A 19,771-nucleotide genomic window follows, 5' to 3' on the forward strand; every position below is an offset into this window, starting at 1 on the left:
AACCCAGCCTCAGCAACTTAGTGAGGCTCTGAGCAACTCAGTGAGACCCTGTTTCTAATATAAAAAAAGGGTTAGGTGGTACTGGGGATATAACTCAGTTGGTGGAGTGCTTGCCTTGCATGCACAAGGCCCTGGGTTCAATCCCCAGCACCACACCCACACCCACACCCACACAAAGGCTGGGTATGTGGCTCAGTGGTTAAGCATTCCTGGGTTTAATCCCTGGTTCCAAAACAAAACTACAAAAACCAATACAAGCCAGGTGTTTTAACAATCCTATTTTTAGGACCCTAAAGAAAATAATTTATATGTGGGCAAAAAGATATATGCAAACAGGGGCAAATAAACTAATTTTAAAAAGGAAAAGACTGGGAAATAATAAATAGCCTTCAATAAAGAATAGGTTAAATAAATTCTACTGTATACACATACCAGAAAACAACAAGTCATAAAAATGATATAGATTGGGGGTAAGCAAACTTTTCCTGCAAAGGATAAGATAACAAATATTTTGGGCTTGGGGCTGTGGCTCAATGGTAGAGTGCTTCCCTAGCATGTGTGAGACACTGGGTTCGATCCTCAGCACTGCATAAAAACAAACAAATAGGGCTGGGGATGTGGCTCAAGCGGTATCGCGCTCGCCTGGCATGCACGGGGCAGTGGGTTCGATCCTTAGCACCATATAAAAATAAAATAAAGATGTTGTGTCCATCGAAAACTAAGGAATAAATATTAAAAAATTTCTCTCAAAAAATAAAATAAAGGTATTATGTTCATTTATAATTAAAAATATGTTTAAAAATTTCAAAAGATATCTTGGGCGTTTTGAGTTACTCAAAATGTTTAATTCTGATGAAGTCCAATTTGCCTATTTTTTGGGGGGTAGGGATGTGGCTCAGTGGTAGAGTGCACACCTAGCATGCATGAGGCACTGGGTTTGATCCTCAGCACCACATAAAAATAAATAAATAAAAATATTGTGTCCATCTAAAACTAAAAAATAAAAAAAAAAAATTGCCTGTTTTTGTTGTTGTTGCCTGAGCTATTGATACAATATTTAAGAATTCCTTGCCAAACAAAGACTTATCCTTTTATTTTCTTTTAAAGGTTTTATAATTTTAGTTCTTACATTTAGTTTTTTTTTTTTTTTTAATGGCACTGTGTGACAGTCAACCACTAAGCCACACCCCTAACACTTTTTATTTGAGACATGGTCTTGCTAAGTTACTGAGGTTGGCCTTGAATTCGTAATCCTCCTGTCCCAGTCTCCTGAGTAGCTAGGATTATAGCCAAGCACTACCACATCCACCTAACTTTTACATAGGGTGTAAGGCAGGGGACCAACTTTATTGTTTTGCATGTTAACTATCCAGTTTTCCCAGCACTACTTGTTGAAAGGATGATTCTTTCCAAATTGAATAGTATGGGCTAATTTCTGGACTCCCAATTCTACTACAATGATCTACCTATCTATTCTTATGACAATATCATTGCCCTTTTTAACTGATGTGAAATTCATGTAACTTAGAATAAATTATTTTAAACTGTAGAATTAAGCGGTGTGTTCACAACATTGTATAATTACAACCTCTCTCTAGTTTCAAAACTTTATCATTGCCCCCTAAAAATAAATACTATCCATGAAATAATTACTATTCATTTCTCCCTCCCCCATTTTCTGGTAATCTACTTTTTGTATCTATAAATTTGTCTACCGTATATGTTTTATAAAATGGATTATACAGCCAGGTGTGGTAGCACACACCTGTAAACTCAGCTACTCAGGAGGCTGAGTGGGAAAAAAAAAGAGAGAGATTATACAATAATATTCAATGTCCTTTTGTGTCTGGCCTTCACATGTTTATGAGGTTCTTCTAAGTTGTAGCATATATCGACTCTTTGTTCTTTTTGTCCATTTTCATATTTCCAAATATCAAATCAATCCTTTAGAAATCTGGCTGAGCACTTTACAGAACCACAGTGAAGAAAATACTGTGTCCCAGAGGGCAGACTGTGAATTATGGTATGGGAAATATTCTCTTATCAGTAAAATCCAGTTAAGTGGTTTAAAAATTAGCTACTTCTAATATCAAAATTGGGCGGGTATAGTTGCCTGTATTTTACTTGGTAGAAGTTAATGCCACATTCCTAAGTGCTCCTACTTTGAAAGAAAAAAAAAAAAAAACAAATTCCCAATACAGAAATTGGGAGTAATTCAGCTTCACAGGACTAAGAATGGCTGGCTAGTTCAATACATTATAATAAATCCACATAATGGATCATAGTTATTAAATGCTAAATTGCAGAACTGGTTTGAATATGGAAAAAAATCAGTATATCCTGTCAGGGATAAAATCAGTTTATAAAACATGACACACAATAAAATAGTCAAAGAGACATCAATAGGTAGCAAAATGAATAGAAAGTTATGCACTCATCCATTACCATGCCTGTAGGTGTGTGTGTGTGTGTGTGTTTTTCAATACTGGGGACTGAACAAAGAGCCTTGTGCTCTACCGCTGAGCCATATTCCCAACTCTTTTATTTTTTGAGACAGAGTCTAAGTTGCTTAGGCTAAATTACTAAGGCTGGCCTTGAAATTTTGATCTTTCTGATTTAGCTTTCCAAGTGTTTGGGATTACATGCATGTGCCATCTCACCCTGCTTCATGCTTGTATTTTAAATGAATTGCTTTTCATACTTTCCTTTAGCTCCCAAAATGTAAACCAATTCTATTATTCCTCCATTTGATTTTCTAAGCATATTTTTCATACCTAGACATGGCGAAAATTTCCAAAAGACATCGTACACTTGATAAGTCTCCCTGCAGGTTCCTTTTTGTATCTTCCTGGTATATGGGTTTATTTCTAAAAAAAGTCTTTTAAAATACAGCTTTGCCAGGCATGGTAGCACACGCCTGAATCCCAGCAGCTTTGGAGGCTGAAGCAGGAGGACTGTGAGTTCAAAGCCAGCCTCATCAAAAAGCGAGGCACTAAGCAACTCAGTGAGATCCCGTCTCTAAATAAAATACAAAATAGGGCCAGGGATGTGGCTTAGTGGTTGAGTGCCCCTGAGTTCAATCCCTGGTGCCCCCAAAAAACAACAACAACAACAATAAGCTTTATTGGAGATATGACTTTTATATAATACCCACTTAAATGCTCTATTAATGATTTTTAGTAAATTTTCAGAGTCAAGCAATCATTATCATGATCTGACTTTAAAACATTTCATTGGGGCTGGGGCTCAGACACTTGCCTGCCATGTGTGAGGCTCTGGGTTCAATTCTCAGCACAACACATATATAAAATAAAGGTCTATCAACAACTAAAATAATAAAATAAACCTCATACCATTTGTAATTACTTTCTGTTTCCAATTCCACTTTCTAGCAATTACCAATTTACTTTCTATCTTAGTTTCTTCTGGATAGTTCATATAAGTACAATATATAGCCTTTTGTCTTTCATTTGTTACTTGGTATAATGGTTTTGAGGTCTGTTGATGCTGTTGCATGTATTAGTACTTCATTCTTGTGAAATGTCTATTTAAATCATTTACACGATTTATAGGCTGGGATTGTAACTCAGTGGTGGAGTGCTTGCCTTGCACATGTGAGGCACTGGGTTTGATCCTCAGCACCATATAAAAATAAGTAAAATAAAGGTATTGTGTTGGGCAAGGTAATTCCAGTGGCTTGGGAGGCTAGGACAGGAGGAGTTCAAGTTCAAGGCCAGCCCCAGCAACTTAGTGAGGCCCTAGGCAACTCAGTGAGACCCTGTCTCTAAATAAAATATTTTTCAAAAGTCTAGGGATGTGACTCAGTGGTTAAGTACCAAAAAAAAAAAAAAAAAAAAAAAGTAGTGTGTCCATCTACAAGTAAAAATATATATATTTTTAAATAAATCACTGTCCAGTGGGGTGGCATACACCTAGAATTCCAGTAGCTCTGGAGGCTGAGACAGGAGGATCACAAGTTCAAAGCCAGCCTCGGCAACAAACAGTGAGGCACTAAGCAACTCAGTGAGACTCTGTCCCTGATACACTAAGAAAAATTTAAAAAGTATTTACACATTTTAAAACTGAGTTACCAATCTTCCTATTGAGTTATAAGTCTTCTTTCTATGTTCTAGACACAAGCTATATATTATATGATTTTTTTCAAATATTTTTTCTTGATTTATGACTTGGCTTTACTTTCTTTTGTTTTTGGTTTTTGCAGTCCTAGGGATTGAACCCAGATCTTCACGCATGCTAGGCAAGTGATCGACCACTGTGCTACACTTTAAGCAGTTTGGTGTTTTCTGAAGGACAAAAATTTTAATCTTTAAGACCAGTTAATCACTTAAAAAAATAATTTGTGATTTAGTGATCACATATAAATCTTTACATATGCCAAAGTCATGAAAATTTTCTCCTATATTTTCTTCAAGGGCATTATAATTAGATTTCACATTTATACCTATGATCTATTTTGTTAATTTCTGTCTATGGTATGTAAGAAATAAAGTTCACCATTTACATATGTTTGTCCAATTGTTCCATCTTAATTTGTTGAAAGGATTATCCCCTTCCTATTGAATTGTCCTGGCACATTTGTTGAAAATCAATTGACCACACCCCCTCCAAAAAAAAGGAAATTATTATTAAAATAAATTATTACCATAATTGCAAAGTTTATTTCTGAACTCTGAATTCTGTTCCATTAGTCTATGTTTTTCCTTATGTTAATACTATATTTTTAGATTACTGAGGCTTTGTATTGTTTTCCTTTTTAGAGAGGGAATTTTTAAGATATTTTTTAGTTTTCGGTGGACACAACATCTTTATTTATTTTTTTTTTATATGGTGCTGAGGATCGAACCCAGCGACCCGAGCATGCCAAGCGAACGCGCTTCCCCAGCCCTGTATTGTTTTTCATTATGTAAGGTTTTCTTTATTTAAGAGATCATTCACAAAATACCATATCCATTTACTTTTTGTCATATAGCTGAATGTGTTAAGTGTTCCGAATTCCATTCTTATATTTAATGAATGTTTTATTCTTTACCTTTTCATATTTAGGGTTTAAGTATTAGTGTGACAAAAATGTTATCTCAGAAGCAGAGAAAATAACAGGCAGAAGGAAGGCGAGAGAGTTCAGTATATTGCTGAGGTAACCCAGGACTACAACTATCTGGGAACCACCACCTAACAACGCTATAGTAAAGGCACCAGCCTTCCTGGCCTCTCTCCTCCCCAGGGTGGAGAAGCTAAAAAATATTCCCTCTGTTCATATGCCGATGTTCAATCTCAAATGCTGTTGTCTAACACCTTACCCCCAGGAGAGTGCTAAACATTGAACATGGAACAATACTGTCCCAAAGACTCAGCAGCAAACCTAGACATTTATAATTACCTACAGTTATTACAGGTTTTGACAGCTATGCAAATGAAGTACTGGATTCTAGGCCCATTTTCACTCTGAATTCACAAGACGGTGGGAAGCAGAGCCTCTCAACATGTTATTTCTACTAGGGGACAGATGGACACACGGGAGAAGGGGAAACACCACGCGGAGGCGGGGAAAAGCCACCTCAGCACAATGTGACACTAGCCCAGCTTAGCGCCTCCACCTGGAGGAAACGCGTTAGTTGGCTGCCCGCTCCACCAGGGCCAGGAAGGACTACTCTGCCATGGTCTTGAAGGAGTGGTAGCAAAACTGCATGAACACACAGAGCGCTATCACCTCGGCGCCCATCAGCCTTCCCACTACTCCTCTTAGGGCTTCCGCTGTGATGAGCCTCTTTGGACTGGACAGTCCATCTGGGAAGGGTGATGGTAAGACTTTTTAAATAGGAACAGGAAGGAATCTGCAGGGTTCAGTAATTTTTTTCCCCTTGTTTTAAAACAAGGTGCCAATTTTTGTTTTAGATGCTGGTCAATCTGCCAGCAACTTCCGCTCTGTTCCGGAAGCCATAGCAACACGGAACTCAACGCGCAGGTCGGAAGAGAAATACTGAGGCAACACGGAACTCAGCGCGCAGGTCGGAAGAGTATCACCGAGACAAATCAAAGGGAGAGCCCGGAGTCTGGCCAGTGTGTCTAAAGTAAAAAGAGGAAGCGAAGGAAAACTGTGAACAGGCCGCTTGGTGGACACTCCCACATGGCGTGGCCGTCCTCCTGCAGATCCCCGTGTGCTGGGAGGAAAACCAGGCGGGCTGGGGCTGGGGCTGAGTGGTAGAGCACTTGGCTAGCACGCGTGAAGCACTGGGTTCCATCCCCAGCACCACAGTAAAACAAACAAACAAACAAACAAAAAAACCCTAATAAGCATTAGGTCCATCTACAACTAAAGAAATGTAAATTTATATATATATATATATATATATATATATATATATATAAATGAAAACAAGGCGCAGGGAGAAAGGCCAGGAGGGAGACGGTAAGAATGGGGTGGGGAGGGGCACCTAACAGACACCAGAGACAGCGAAGCCAAGATGTTCACAGCCCACAGGTGTCACCAGCTCCGTGTTTCCGTTTTAAGAAAGGAGGACAACCTCAGGTGCGGGAATGGTGACTGCGGGGTGGCCGGTTCAGGCCACCAGGCTGTGGACCTGCTCCAACTCCCCCACAGCCCCCTTTCCTCCTGAACGCCTCCCTCTCTGGGCCTGGCTGCCCTGAGGACGGTGGAGTTGGGACTGGACACTTAGATTGAGGGATATCGCGGTATCTGCGAGCTTTCCTCTTCCGTTGGTTCTCTGAAATCCACGTTGGAATTTGAAGAGGGTCATCTCTGAAGCGGCTCCCCATTGGAGGGCCTGCTCACGGGTCACACGGGCCTTCACGTCATCCCTGAAACCGGAATTGATGTCATCCCGGGAATCCCAGCCACCTCCAGATTCTGGAGAGCCACCCATTCCTCTGCCATCTGGTCCACCTTTCCTAAATCCAAAGCCATCTTTACCTTGTTTCTGCTTTCTGCATTGCCCATGTGAAGTGACGGAGCACCCACCAGTGCGCCGCGGTACGTGAGGACACGGACTCGCGACATCGAATTCTACGTAGCAGAATCCTTTAAATCTGCGTGTCTCCCACTAGCCACATTCCCTATGCCGAGATCCTTAGAGATAGTATCTATGTCACCCTGAACTGTCTTAAAAGGTAGATTTTCTACATGTGGAGGACTCCGTGGGCAGCTCCTTCTTAGCTTCAGCAACCATGGCCACGCGAATTGTCGCGGGAGCTGCCGTAGGCCGGAACGTCGTAGGTATTTAAGTCTATCAAGCTTTGAAATCGAGGTATGACTCCTCTTTTGTTTTGTGTGTGTGTGGGTGTGTGGATGGGTGGGTGCGTGGGGTGCTGGGAATCAAATTCAGGGCCCCTTGCATGCTAGGTAGCTCTCTTCCTCTTTTTTAAAAAACGGCTTTGCCTACTCTCGGTCTTTTGCATAACCATATGATTTTAGAGTTAATTTGCTATTTTCTGAAGGAAACAAAAAACAGCTGGAATTTTGATGGGATGGCGCTTAATCCTGAAATCATTTTAGATAGTATAGCCATCTTTAAAAAAAAAAAAAAAATATATATATATATATATATATATGGTGAGGGCCTGGGGATTGAATTCCGGGGAATTCTACCACTGAACCACATCCCCAGCTCTATTTTGTATTATTATTATTATTTAATGTTTAGTTTTTTAGTTGCACACAATACCTTTATTTTGTTTATTTATTTTTATGTGGTGTGAGGATCGAACCCAGGGCTTCGCGCATGCTAGGCAAGCGCTCTACCGCTGAGCCACAACCCCAGCCCCTGTATTTTGTATTTTATTTAGAGACAGGGTCTCACTTAGTTGCTTAGTACCTTGCTTTTGCTGCCGCCGGCTTTGAACTTGTGATCCTCCTGCCTTAGCGTCCCAAGCCACTAAGAATACAAGTACTGCCATCTTAATAATATTGTTATTCACTCTTTCAATAGAGAATAGGGGATGTCTCAACATTTATTTAGCTCTTTCATTTAATTCTAGCAATTTTTTATGGTAGTTTGGTTTATATATCTTGCATTTAATTTTTTCCTTTAGATATGCACATGAAAATTATTTTAATTTCATTTTTACATTGTTCCTTGCTAATACACAAAAATACAATTAGTATTTATATATAGATCTTGTATGTGACCTTTATGTCTTATATTACTTAAATATTTTCTACATACATGATTATGCGTCCATATAATATAGACAATTTCAGTTCTTTCTTCCCAGTCTGGATGATTTATTTATTTATTTTTTTCCAAAAGTCTGAAGAAACTTGGTAGGAGCAAACATTCTTATTCCTGAACCTAAAGGTAAAGCATAATGTTAAAGGAAATTCCCTTTTATTCAGACCTGAGATTTTACCCCCATGAATAAATGTTAACCTTATGCCAAATACTTTTTTATAAAATAAAATACTTTAAAAAAGAAGTATGCAAATCAGACAAGAAATAACAAAGAAATAAAACTCAGTTGAAGCTGGACACTGTGGCACACACCCACTTTTTTGGTAGTTACGGAGATGATAATGTGGTTTTGCTTTTTCTGTTGACAGAATTGATTTTTAGGGTGTTAAACCAATCCTATATTGCAGGGATAAATCCCATTGGTCATTTTTTTTTGTGCCGCTCAATGTAACTTCCTAAAAATATGGAGGATGTTTGTCTTATATTCACAAGGGATATTGGTCTATGGTATTCTTCTACTGTCTTTATCAGGCTTTTGTAGCTGTGTAATAATGGATTCACAGATGGTTTGGAAGTATTTACTCCCCTATTTTCTATAAAAGTCTGTGAAGGATGAGAATTATTTCTTAAATGTTTGGTAAGATTCCACAATGCAGCTATATAAGTCTGAAGTTAACTTAGTGAGAAAGTTTTAAATTAAAAATCCATCTCTTAAAAAAGTCCATTCAGATTTTGTATTTTTTAATAATTTCTTCTTCTTTTTGGTAATTTGTATCCTTCTAGAAATTTACTTGTATCATCTAATAGTTGTCTAATCTATTTGCAGTCATTTATTTGTTATTTCTTGTCTGATTTGCATACTTAAATTTTTAAGTATTTTTTAAAGTATTTTATTTTATAATAGTTGTACATGGACAAAATACTTTATTTTATTTATTTATTTTTATGTGGTACTTAGGATGGAACCCAGTGTCTCATACATGCAAGGCAAATGTTCTACCACTAAGCTATAATCCCAGTGCCTACTTGCAGTCATTTATAATATACCATTATAATCTATACTTTTTATTTTATAAGATATTTAGAGATGAGAAATGTTCCCTCTTTTATTCCTGTCTTTAGTACTTTGCTTGTTTTTCTTGGTCAGTCTAGCTAATATCCTAATATCCCTTGTAAATATAGACACAAAAATCCTCAACATTTTTAGGAAGTTATGTTGAGCTAAACATTTGTCCATTTTGTTGATTATTCAAGAAACTTAAGTTTTGCTTTAATTGGTTTTCTTCTACTCTTTGTGTCACTTTTGCTTCAATCATTTGTTTCCACTTTATTTTGCTCTTTGTGCTAGTGTGTGTGTTATTATATCTTTGTGTTATAAGCACCAAAATATAATTTTGTAATTGTTTGGTGCAATATACTTTTATTGTTGAAGCTGGACACTGTGGTGCACACCCATAATCCAGTGCCTGGGGAGGCTGAAGCAGGAATTCAAAGCCAGCCTCAGCAAAAGGGAGGCACTAAGCAACTCAGTGAGACCCAGTCTCAAAAAAAAAAAAAAAAAATAAGGCTGGGGATGTGGCTCAGTGGTTGAGTGCCTGCTCCCTCCACCCCAGATAAAAACCTCAGTTGAAGGAAAAGAGTAAAAAGTATTTTTTATATTTACCGACATAATTATCTTTACAGGCATATCTTGTCTGTGTTCCTTGTAATTACTACTTGTACTGATTTCCTATTGCTAGTAATAACAAATTAAAATAACAGAAATATACTCTCATACAGATTTATTTAAGTAAGACCTGCTCTTAGATGGGTCTCACCAGGTGATATTGTTTCATCACCTTTCTTGCTTCTAGATACCATCTCATTCCTTGGGTAATGGTCTCACATCACAACTTCAGTTCTCCTCTGCTTCTAGTATCATCTGGTTGCCTTTCTCTTTAATTCACTCAGCCTTTGTCCATCTCCAAAAAGTTTTGAAAGATGGTTTTCCTTTAAAAACTCCTTATTGAGTTTTCTCTTTAGCACTTTTAACAGGTCATCCCACTGCCTTCCTTAGCCAGGTGAGGGGATAACACGTATAATCCCAGCTACTCTGGAGCCAGAGGCAGGAGGATGGCAAGTTAGAGGCCAGTCTGGGCAATGCAGCAAGATCCTGACTCAAAAAGGAAGACAGGTTTAATTTCACTGCTTCTCTGACAGGTGATGAGTTTTTCATCAAAATTATGTTTTTAGCCATTATTCATATTTTTTTTCAGCCTTTTTCCTCTCTCCTCTCTTTATGGTATGGTCACTATATATATATATATATATATATATATATATATATATATATATATATATATATATATATATACACACACACAGACACACTTAATAGCATTCCACATATACATTTCTCTGAGACTTCTTAAGAATTTTTTTTTTTAATAGGCTCAAGTGTAGGCTGTATTGGTCCATTCTCAAGTTTATTGTTTTTTTTCCTCTACAAATTTAAATTGACTGTTGAGACCCTCTAGTAAATTTTTCCTTTTAATTATCATACCTTTTAAATTCTTTTTTAAAGATATGTTTTGCATCCTTATGTCAAAAGGACATTGAAGTTAATATAAAAACTCTCAATGGCCACAGCCAGGACAACTTGACCAACAAAATAAATAGCTGTAGTACTGGATTATATATAAAATAGTATTGGATTATATATAATAAGGAAATATTTATGAATCCAAACAAATGTAAATGATTGAATAAAGCAAGAATTAGGGGAGAAGGAACAAACAAAAGTTCCTTTCAGATGAATTCCAATTGATGTATGCAGAAGGAATGAGGAAGATAGAAAATCATGATGAATGCATCCCAGTAATAATTGTTACAGGCAGGGCATCTAGGCATGAGAAAATATTAGATAAATCTAAACTAATGGATACCTGACAATGCCAAATAAAATTTATACATAATTTTTTTCTGTCTTCTAGAAGTTTCAGAGTTTTATGTTTTACATTAAAGTCTATAATCCATTTTGAGATTATTATTGTTGCTATTATTATTTTGATAAAGGGTGACGAGTATGCCAAGATTTTTATTTTTCTTTTTGCATATGGATGTTCGATTATTGTAGCACCGTTTGTTGAAAAGACTGTCTTTTTCCCAGTGAATTACCTTTGTATCAGTGTTAAAAATTACATGTGAGTCTATTTCTGGGCTCTCCAGACCTTTTTTTTTTGGTACCTGGGATTGAACTCAGGGGTACCCAAACACTAAGCCACATCCCCAGCTCTATTTTTGTATTTTATTTAGAGACAGGGTCTCACTGAGTTGCTTAGTACCTTGCTTTTGCTGAGCTGAGGCTGGCTTAGAATTTACGATCCTCCTGCTCAGCTTCCCCAGCTGCTGGGATTACAGGCATGTGCCACTGCACCTGGCTCCAGCCTATTCTTTTAATCTGGAATTATTCTCTCACCTGTACTACACTGCGTTGATGTTTTAGCTTTCTGTTATGATAACAAATACCTGAGATAATTGACTTATAAAATGCTTATTTTGGCTCGCAGTTTGGGAGGTTTCAGTCCATGGTCAGTTGGACTCATTGTTTGGGGGCCTCTGGTGAGGTATATTATGGTGGGGGCATGTGGTAGAGCAAAGCTGCTCTCTCATGAGAAGGATGCAAAAAGAGGAGGAGGAAGGGTTTGGGGATTCAGCAGTCCCCTTTGAGGACACAGTCCCAATGACATAAAACCTCCCATTAGGCCCCACCTTTTAAGTTTCCACTATTTCCCAATAGTGCCAAGCTTTGACCAAGCCTTTAACATAGGGGCCCTTGAGGGACAAACCAGATCCAAACTACAGCACTTGATTATCTTGGCTTTATATTGTCTTGAAATAGAGTAAAGTGAAGCCCCCAGAATCCTTTTAGAATTATATTAGCTATTTTGGTTCTTTTTCCTTTCCATAAAATTTTAGAATCAGCTTGTTGATATCTATGAAAAAGCTATCATTTTGGTTGGGACTGACCTGAATGTATAGATCAAATTAGAAGATATTGTATTAGTATTAATTTTCTAATTCATGTACAAAAATCTATGTATGAATACATGAGTACATTTATTTCTTTCATCAGTGTTTGTAGTTTTCTAATTTTGTTAGATTTATCTCTGAATACTTCACTTTTTGGATAGTTATTAAAAATGGTACTCTTTTTTTTTTTGGTACCAGGGATTGAACACGGAGCACTTAACCACTGAGCCACATCCCCAGCCCTTTTTAAAAAAAAAACATTTTTTTTTTTAGTTTTTGATGGCTTTTATTTTACTTATTTTCTTACTTATTTATATGTGCTGAGAATTGAACCCAGCACCTCATACTTTCTAGGCAAGCACTCTGTGAGCCACAACCTCAGCCCCATACTTTTTAAAAAATATTTTATGTAAAGATAAGGTCTTGCTGAGTTGCTTAGGGCCTCACTAAGTTGCTGAGGCTGGCTTTGAACTCACATTTCTCCTGCTTCAGCCTCCCAAGCTGCTGGGATTATAAGCACAGGCCATGGTGCCCGGCTGAAAATGGTACATTTTAAAAACTTTAACTTTTAAATGTTCATTACTGGTATATAGAAAAATGATAACCTTTATATATGAGCTTGTATCCTGTGCTCCTGCTAAACCCACTTATTAATCCTAAGAGTTCTTTTGGGGGGCTGGGGATGTGGCTCAAGCGGTAGCGCGCTTGCCTGGCATGCGTGTGGCCAGGGTTCGATCCTCAGCACCACATACAAACAAAGATGTTGTGTCCGCCGATAACTAAAAAATAAATATTAAAAATCCTCTCAAAAAAAAAAAAAAAAGAGTTCTTTTGGTACTTCAGGTTTTCTATATTTACAATCATGACTAATAATACTAATATATGAATTTTAGAGCTAAGTTTGGAAAATATAGTTTTTTTTAATATTTTTTAGTTGGATACAATAGTTTTATTATTATTTTTTTTTAATGTGGTGCTGAGGATCAAACCCAGGGCCTCGAATGTGCTAGGCAAGTGCTATACCTCTGAGCCACAACCCCAACCTGAGAATGTAGTTCTCTCAGGAAAAAAGATAACTTAGAGGCTAAGACAGAAGGATTGTGAGTTCAGAGCCAGCCTTAGCAAAAGCAAGGCGCTAAGCAACTCAGTGAGACCCTGTCTCTAAGTAAAATACAAAATAGGGCTTGGGATGTGGCTCAGTGGTTGAGTATCCCTGAGTTCAATTCCTGGTACCAGGAAAAAAAAAAAATTCTGATGTGATCCCAGCATGGTGGTGAGTTCTTGTAGTTTCAGCTACTTAGGAAGCTAAGGCAGGGGGATTGCTTGAGGTTAGGAGTTCAAGGCCAGCCTGGGCAACATAGCAAGACAAGCATCAGGGAAAAAAAAAATTTCTGATGTGATAAAATGGCACAGAAGGAGTTAATGAAGGCTTGCAATCTTCCTATCTCAGTCTCCTTGTCCAGGGGTACCACAGTGCCCAACATAAAGGCTTAATCTTATTACCCTGTCTGAAACAGGGTATGTGAATATTATAGCTATTACTATCTTATTTAAAAAAAATTTTTTTTGATATCTTTATTTTGTTTATTTTAATGTAGTGCTGAGGATCGAACCCAGGGCCTCACATGTGCAACGCAAGTGCTCTGCCACTGAGCTACAACCCCAGCTCCTTATTCTTTTTTTTTCTATTATTAAAACTCTGTTATTTGAATTGTCTTTTTAAAAAAATACTTATTGGGCCGGGGATGTGGCTCAAGCGGTAGCGTGCTCGCCTGGCATGTGTGCGGCCCGGGTTCGATCCTCAGCACCACATACAAACAAAGATGTTGTGTCCGCTGAAAACTAAAAAATATTAAAATTCTCTCTCAAAAAAAAAAAAAAAAACAACTTATTTTTTAGTCAAAAGTGGACACAATTATCTTTATTATGCCAGGCGAGCACTCTATATCTCTAAGCCACAACCCCAATCCCTTTTGAATTGTTTTTATTAGAGAGTTTTTGTAAGATACTTGGATTTCAGAGATTATACTGCTAAAATCTGAGAGTATTTGTTTTTTCTTTTATCCTAGGGACTGAACCTGGAGTGCTTTACTATTGAGCTACATCTGCAGTCCTTTTATTTTGAGACAGGGTCTCATAAGCTGCCCAGGCTGGCCTTGAACTTGTGATCCTCCTGTCTCAGCCAAGTCACTGGAATTACAGGTGTGTGCCACCACACTTAACTTGTGAGAGTAATTGGAAATCTCAAAAACATGAAGTAATTTTGAAAGGCTGTTCTATTAATTGCTATCCTGGCATTGACATCTCTAACATCTAAAAAGGTTTTAGATATTTGGAAGGCTTTTCAAATCAAATTAGGATTATTGGTGTTTCCTTTTCATATGCACAGAGGTAAAATAAAACCTACAACTAACTTGCAGTCCTCTGTCTCCTTTGAATTAATTAATGTGATTCTTTCTACATGCTTTTTGCTCATTAAGACAACTAGAGTAAACAGGTCCACAATATGGGTGCAAATAACCAGGAAATCAAGGGACTGAAATAAGCATCTCACTCTTCTTGAACATTCTTTTGCTATATCACATTAATGTAATGAGACACTTCTCGTATTAATATTATCTGTGAATGTTCAAAATTTAGGTAGGCAAAAATTTCAGTCACAGTTAAGTGAATGTATGCAAATGAAACATTAATGTGTTTGGTACCAAATGAATAAAAATGGCTTTATCTTTTCTCCATTAAACAACCAGTTTAGTTATAATTCTTGAAAAAAATCCTTCAAATTACAATATGAATAATGTGACTCATGTAATTTAACAATTTCCTGAGAAACAGTTCATATTATTAATATGGTTTAACATTACATACAAATCATTTCCTATGACTGTATCTTTAAAAATTTTATTAGCTGCATACTATTGTATAACACTTTGATTAACTTAACATTTTCCATTAGGAACAAATTTTATACATAAATAAATAAATATATATATATATATATATATATACACACACACACATACACACACACACACACACAACGGATATATTCAACAATCTATATACCATTTCAAGGGGTTGTTGTTTTCTAGAAACATAAATTTAAAAAAAATGCTCTTCTATATGACTTCAACATTTGCTTCATTTTCTTACCCAAGAGTGCCAACAAAAATAATTTCACATTGTTTTTTTTTCTTGATGTACAGAAAGCTGAGGATGAATGACCCAGAATCACTACATCAGAATAACAGGTAGTGTTTTCTGAGGATTTAGAATGTATCGGACATAGTCAGAAGGACTTTCCACTATTAACTCATCTAACCCTCATAATTCTATGAGGTAGGTGCGATTATTATTATTAGCATTTTCACAGTTAAGAAACTATGGCAAAGAGAGGTTGAATAAACTACCACTCAGGCTCACCTATCTAGCCAGCATTCTTGCCCAGGAGTTACCCAAGGTATTCCATCCATACTCTTAGCCATTATACCATACTGCTGCTTACATATACCACACATAAGTGTATTCTAAAACAAACTTGTACTGCCTGATTAGTAAAAAAAAAAAAAAAAAAAAAAAAAGACCTCACTATGGATTGCTGCTAGAGTAGGTTGGATGTCTACCTTTGTTTAAACAGACCTCTGCCCAAACCACCAAATTCTTAAATCTAAAAGTCTCAAAAGCAAAGTCTTTGTCACTGTTAAAATTCATCAAATCTTCCCCTTACATTGCTTTCTAATTCAAGCCTGTGCAGAAAATTAAGAATATATTTAAGAGTATGTTTTCTTCTTTAATGAATCACCGTCTAAAATAATGGTCTAATATTATTTTCTAGAGTTGCATTTTTATAACATATGAATGCTTAATAACAGAGTCAACAGGAAAAACTGAAAGATTTGCAAAACGGATATGTACACAATTAATCTGAAAGACATGGTGGTTCCAAGAAAGAGCGGGATCTACCCCTCCAACGTCTGATTTCACTGTGGAAGGAAAACTTAGGATTAAGGGATATATTACATTTCAGAAGGATTCCAGACGTTTCCATGTTCTGAAAAACAAAATGCGATTTAATGGAACAAAAAGTAACCAAAACCTCACCTTGAATTTAATTTTCAGATACGCAGCAATGATTCTCCTCTCCTCCTCACCAGCCTTCTTTTGAAAATGGCAGGCCCAGCGGGTGGGGAAAAAATGGATGCGTGAGCTATTTGACCTTTTTTGAACCCAGTCTCTGCCGCCATCCCGTCACGACTCCCACACGCATGCGCAGAGGAACACTAGCCTGTTTGCTTTTCCAGAGGTTAGCCATGCTGAAAACCGCCCTTAACCTTTTCCATGGAATGTCCCTACGTGCCCTTCCAGCCCCAGCCGCCCGCCCTGAGTCCAAGCCCCAACGTTTTGTTGAGGACCTTCATTCTGGGGTTCCACTTTCAACTTTCCCCTTAGGAATTTTTTCTGCAGCTGATTTCAGAGCAGAGGATAGGAATCAATCTCGCATTTGGATATGAACTGCGCCACAAAAGGGCCCTTGCATCAAATTACTGCCACAGGAGTTCAACCCTGCGCCAACCCGCGCCAACCCGTGCCAATCCGCGCCAATCCGTTAGAAACCAATAGAAACGTAAAGTAGCCACAGGCTCCATCCACACAAGCCAAGCCAAGCCCTGAGCCCTCCCTCCTCGTTCCCAGTCAACAGACTCGACCTGCCCCTGCCCGTACTCATTCCTCTCAGAAAATCCACGGCCGTAGAGATGCGGGGCTCACCATCGTAAACGGTGGAGGACTCCAGGATAGCGGTTCCGGAGGTACGCAACATGCGAGTCTCAGTGCAGGTCCAAGACCGGAGCCTTTTCAGAGCCTCCTCAGCGCAGCGAGAGGGCGGCTGACGACCGAAGACGCAGGCAGGCTGACTCAGACCTGCAAGATCAACTCGTGACTGATGCTGCAGAATATAATAGGTGCCCGAAGCCTCTGGGAAATGTAGTTCAAGGCCGAGAAAAGTCGTAGACCAAGGCTATTCTTCAGTCATAGGCTCCGCATCCAGGTTCTCCAGGGCCGTGCCGCAGAGGCTGCCGGGAATGTTGGTGCAACGTGGACGCACACGCGCAAAAGCGAATGCTCGCCCTTCCCGCGCCTCCCACGCCTCCCCAGGGACTGAGGGTTCTCTGCCTCAATCCTGGTGGTGAGGCCCACCCCAGCGTTGTGGGGTGCCAAGATTATTTAGTGAGACAGGGTGTTAAATAGTGTACCAAACCGAGTGCGTAAAGACTGGACTGCGTTGCTTTTTTTGTTTCCCCCCCTGTGCGTGGGGCTGTTCTTGCGTATGATTGTTTGAATGATGCACTGCAATGACTGCGCAGAGAATGTTGCGCAGTTAAGCTCAATTCTGACGCAGATGTAGAGTCTGCGGTTATGGCTTGGTTTGACGCATGCCTGAGGCTATATTTATCTGTGAATGCCTGGGGATGGTTTTGATAGCCTGCACTTCTGGTTGTTTTCCAGGGGGACTGTGCTTGTGGATTACTGTGTAACTATAAGAAGCTGGGTGTGGCGTTCTGATGAACTCCATGTTGGTTAGGTTGCCTTCAGGACTCTGGCAGTTAGAGAAATAAAATAATTTGAAGCAAAATTGGAAAGGAGGAAGTAAGGTCTGTCATCACAGTCAAGGTGTTAGGATACCAAAATGGTGAAATAAGCAGGATTCTGTAGAAACAAGTGTTTCACTGTTTCTTCCTTGAATATGAAATCTTAGATGAATCCGACAAGTTCCTAAGTCACTCATAGATAATAAGAAATCTTAACTCTTTAGTTAAGTCATTTTAGTGGTTAAAATAAAAGACGTCATGTTTAATGGTGAAAAAACTTAAGACTTCATTTAAAACAAGAAATTTGAACCTTCTCTTTCCCAGACCCACTTTGAAATACAGCTATATTACAGGTATTGGTTAAAGCAATAGTTGATGTTTATAAACTGATTACATATTTTTTTTTGGCCTTAGAGCCAATTATATTTTCACAATTTTTCGCTTGACCTGGATTTAATTGGCTTGTATGTATATGGTGGGTTTTGTGTGTGTGTGTGTGTGTGTGTTCCTCTTACTGTCCCTTTCCAGGTATTACAACAAATATGTAAGACTCAGCGATAATTTTTCTGAAAGCTCAAATCTTATCCCATAACTTTTTTGTTCTTGCAGAATCTCTTTCACAGTCCTTATCATAGCCTACCTGGATTGTAGAATTGCTTTAAGGCTTCATTTGTCCCTTTTCCTGATTTGGATTTCTGTGTCCTAACTGTTGCTAATTTTACATATTTCTCATTACTACTGACTGCCTCTCTACAACAGCTCTCCTAAAATGCAGGCTTTTGATGTAAATATTTTAAGTTGAAAGTTGTCTGAAAATATCTTTATTGCACTGATAGTTTTTGTTGGAGTGAGAATTCTACAAATCAGAATTTAAAGGTATTACTTCATAATCTTGTAGCTGATGTTTATAAAAAGACTCTTGTCATCTGTTCCCTATTTGTGTGTAATCTTGTGTTCCCAACCCTCCTGGAAATGTTAAATTATATTCCCAGTGTACTGAAATTTCATAATTTTGTGTCTGGGTGTGGATCTTTTTCAAGTTTTTTATGTGGATACCAGGCAAGCACTTTTAGTCTAGAAACTATTGTATTTATGAGCTGTTAAATTTTCTGTGAATTTTCCTTCCTCCTTCCTTCCTCTTTCTTGCTGAAATGTATATTATTTGATAGAAATTTTTCGTGGGTTGCGCCTCTAAATGTTTTTCTCCTATCTTCTCTCTTTTTAAAAAATATTTATTTATTTATGTATCTTTAGTTTTAGGTGGACACATTATTATTATTATTATTTTTAATGTGGTGCTGAGGATTGAACCTAGTGCCTCATGCATGCCAGGCGAGCACTCTGCCACTGAGCCACAACCCCAGGCCCTCTCCTATTTTCTCTTTTATCTCTTTATTTAACTCAAGAATTATTTTTTTGAAATTTTGTTAACTTTATCTTCCAATAGTATTTAAATTTTAAATTATTTATATTGTTAATTTCCTAGAACTCTTTCCTGGTTTTTATTTTTTTCATCTTCATAGCAATCTGTTCTGTTTGGATACAGTATTTTTCCTTATATAATTATGTATTTTAAAATATTATGTAGTATGTTTACTGTCTGATTCATAACCATATGAATTACTGATTTGTAATTACGTTCATTATTATTTATTTGGAGTTCTCATGGCTCCATGTATACTCTCTTATGACCAAATTCCGTGTCCCTATTTGACTTACTCTGTTCCTTTCATATTGGAATTTTTCTCAAATACAAGGTAGTCTTTCCTTCTAATCATTGGTTAGTGCTTGTCAATTGACAAGAGTCCTGCTCTAGCCTTTTCTTTGCAAGATCCACTGAGGTCAAATCCCTTTGCCATTTAATTTTTCTTGAGAGGACTTCCACCTTTGTGGGCTAAGTTTTGAGTTGCTGGTATCTGGGAAAAGAAGCCCCAGAAGGCTTCTGAGTGTGGTTTGTTGTCTAAC

General features: G+C 37.9%; 1 protein-coding gene across 4 annotated transcripts in view; it reads right to left on the reverse strand.

Annotated features, from left to right (window-relative positions):
* The window catches only part of LOC114097363 (zinc finger protein 540), a 34,749-nt gene extending 17,359 nt beyond the window's left edge, over window positions 1–17,390 (reverse strand). The window contains exons 1-3 of one of the 4 annotated variants that reach the window (XM_071605008.1): window positions 16,986–17,390; window positions 16,320–16,373; window positions 8,202–8,327 (exon numbers count right to left, since the gene is read on the reverse strand). The gene's annotated coding sequence lies outside the window, so the exon portion shown is untranslated. Of the gene's footprint in view, window positions 1–8,201; window positions 8,328–16,319; window positions 16,377–16,985 lie in introns of all 4 variants that reach the window. The other 3 variants (XM_027941255.2, XM_071605007.1, XM_071605009.1) reach the window with 3 other exon arrangements.
* Window positions 17,391–19,771: the final 2,381 nt, after the last annotated feature.

Source organism: Marmota flaviventris, chromosome 18 (assembly GCF_047511675.1).
Source record: "Marmota flaviventris isolate mMarFla1 chromosome 18, mMarFla1.hap1, whole genome shotgun sequence".
In the NCBI taxonomy this organism is placed as follows: Eukaryota; Metazoa; Chordata; class Mammalia; order Rodentia; family Sciuridae; genus Marmota; species Marmota flaviventris.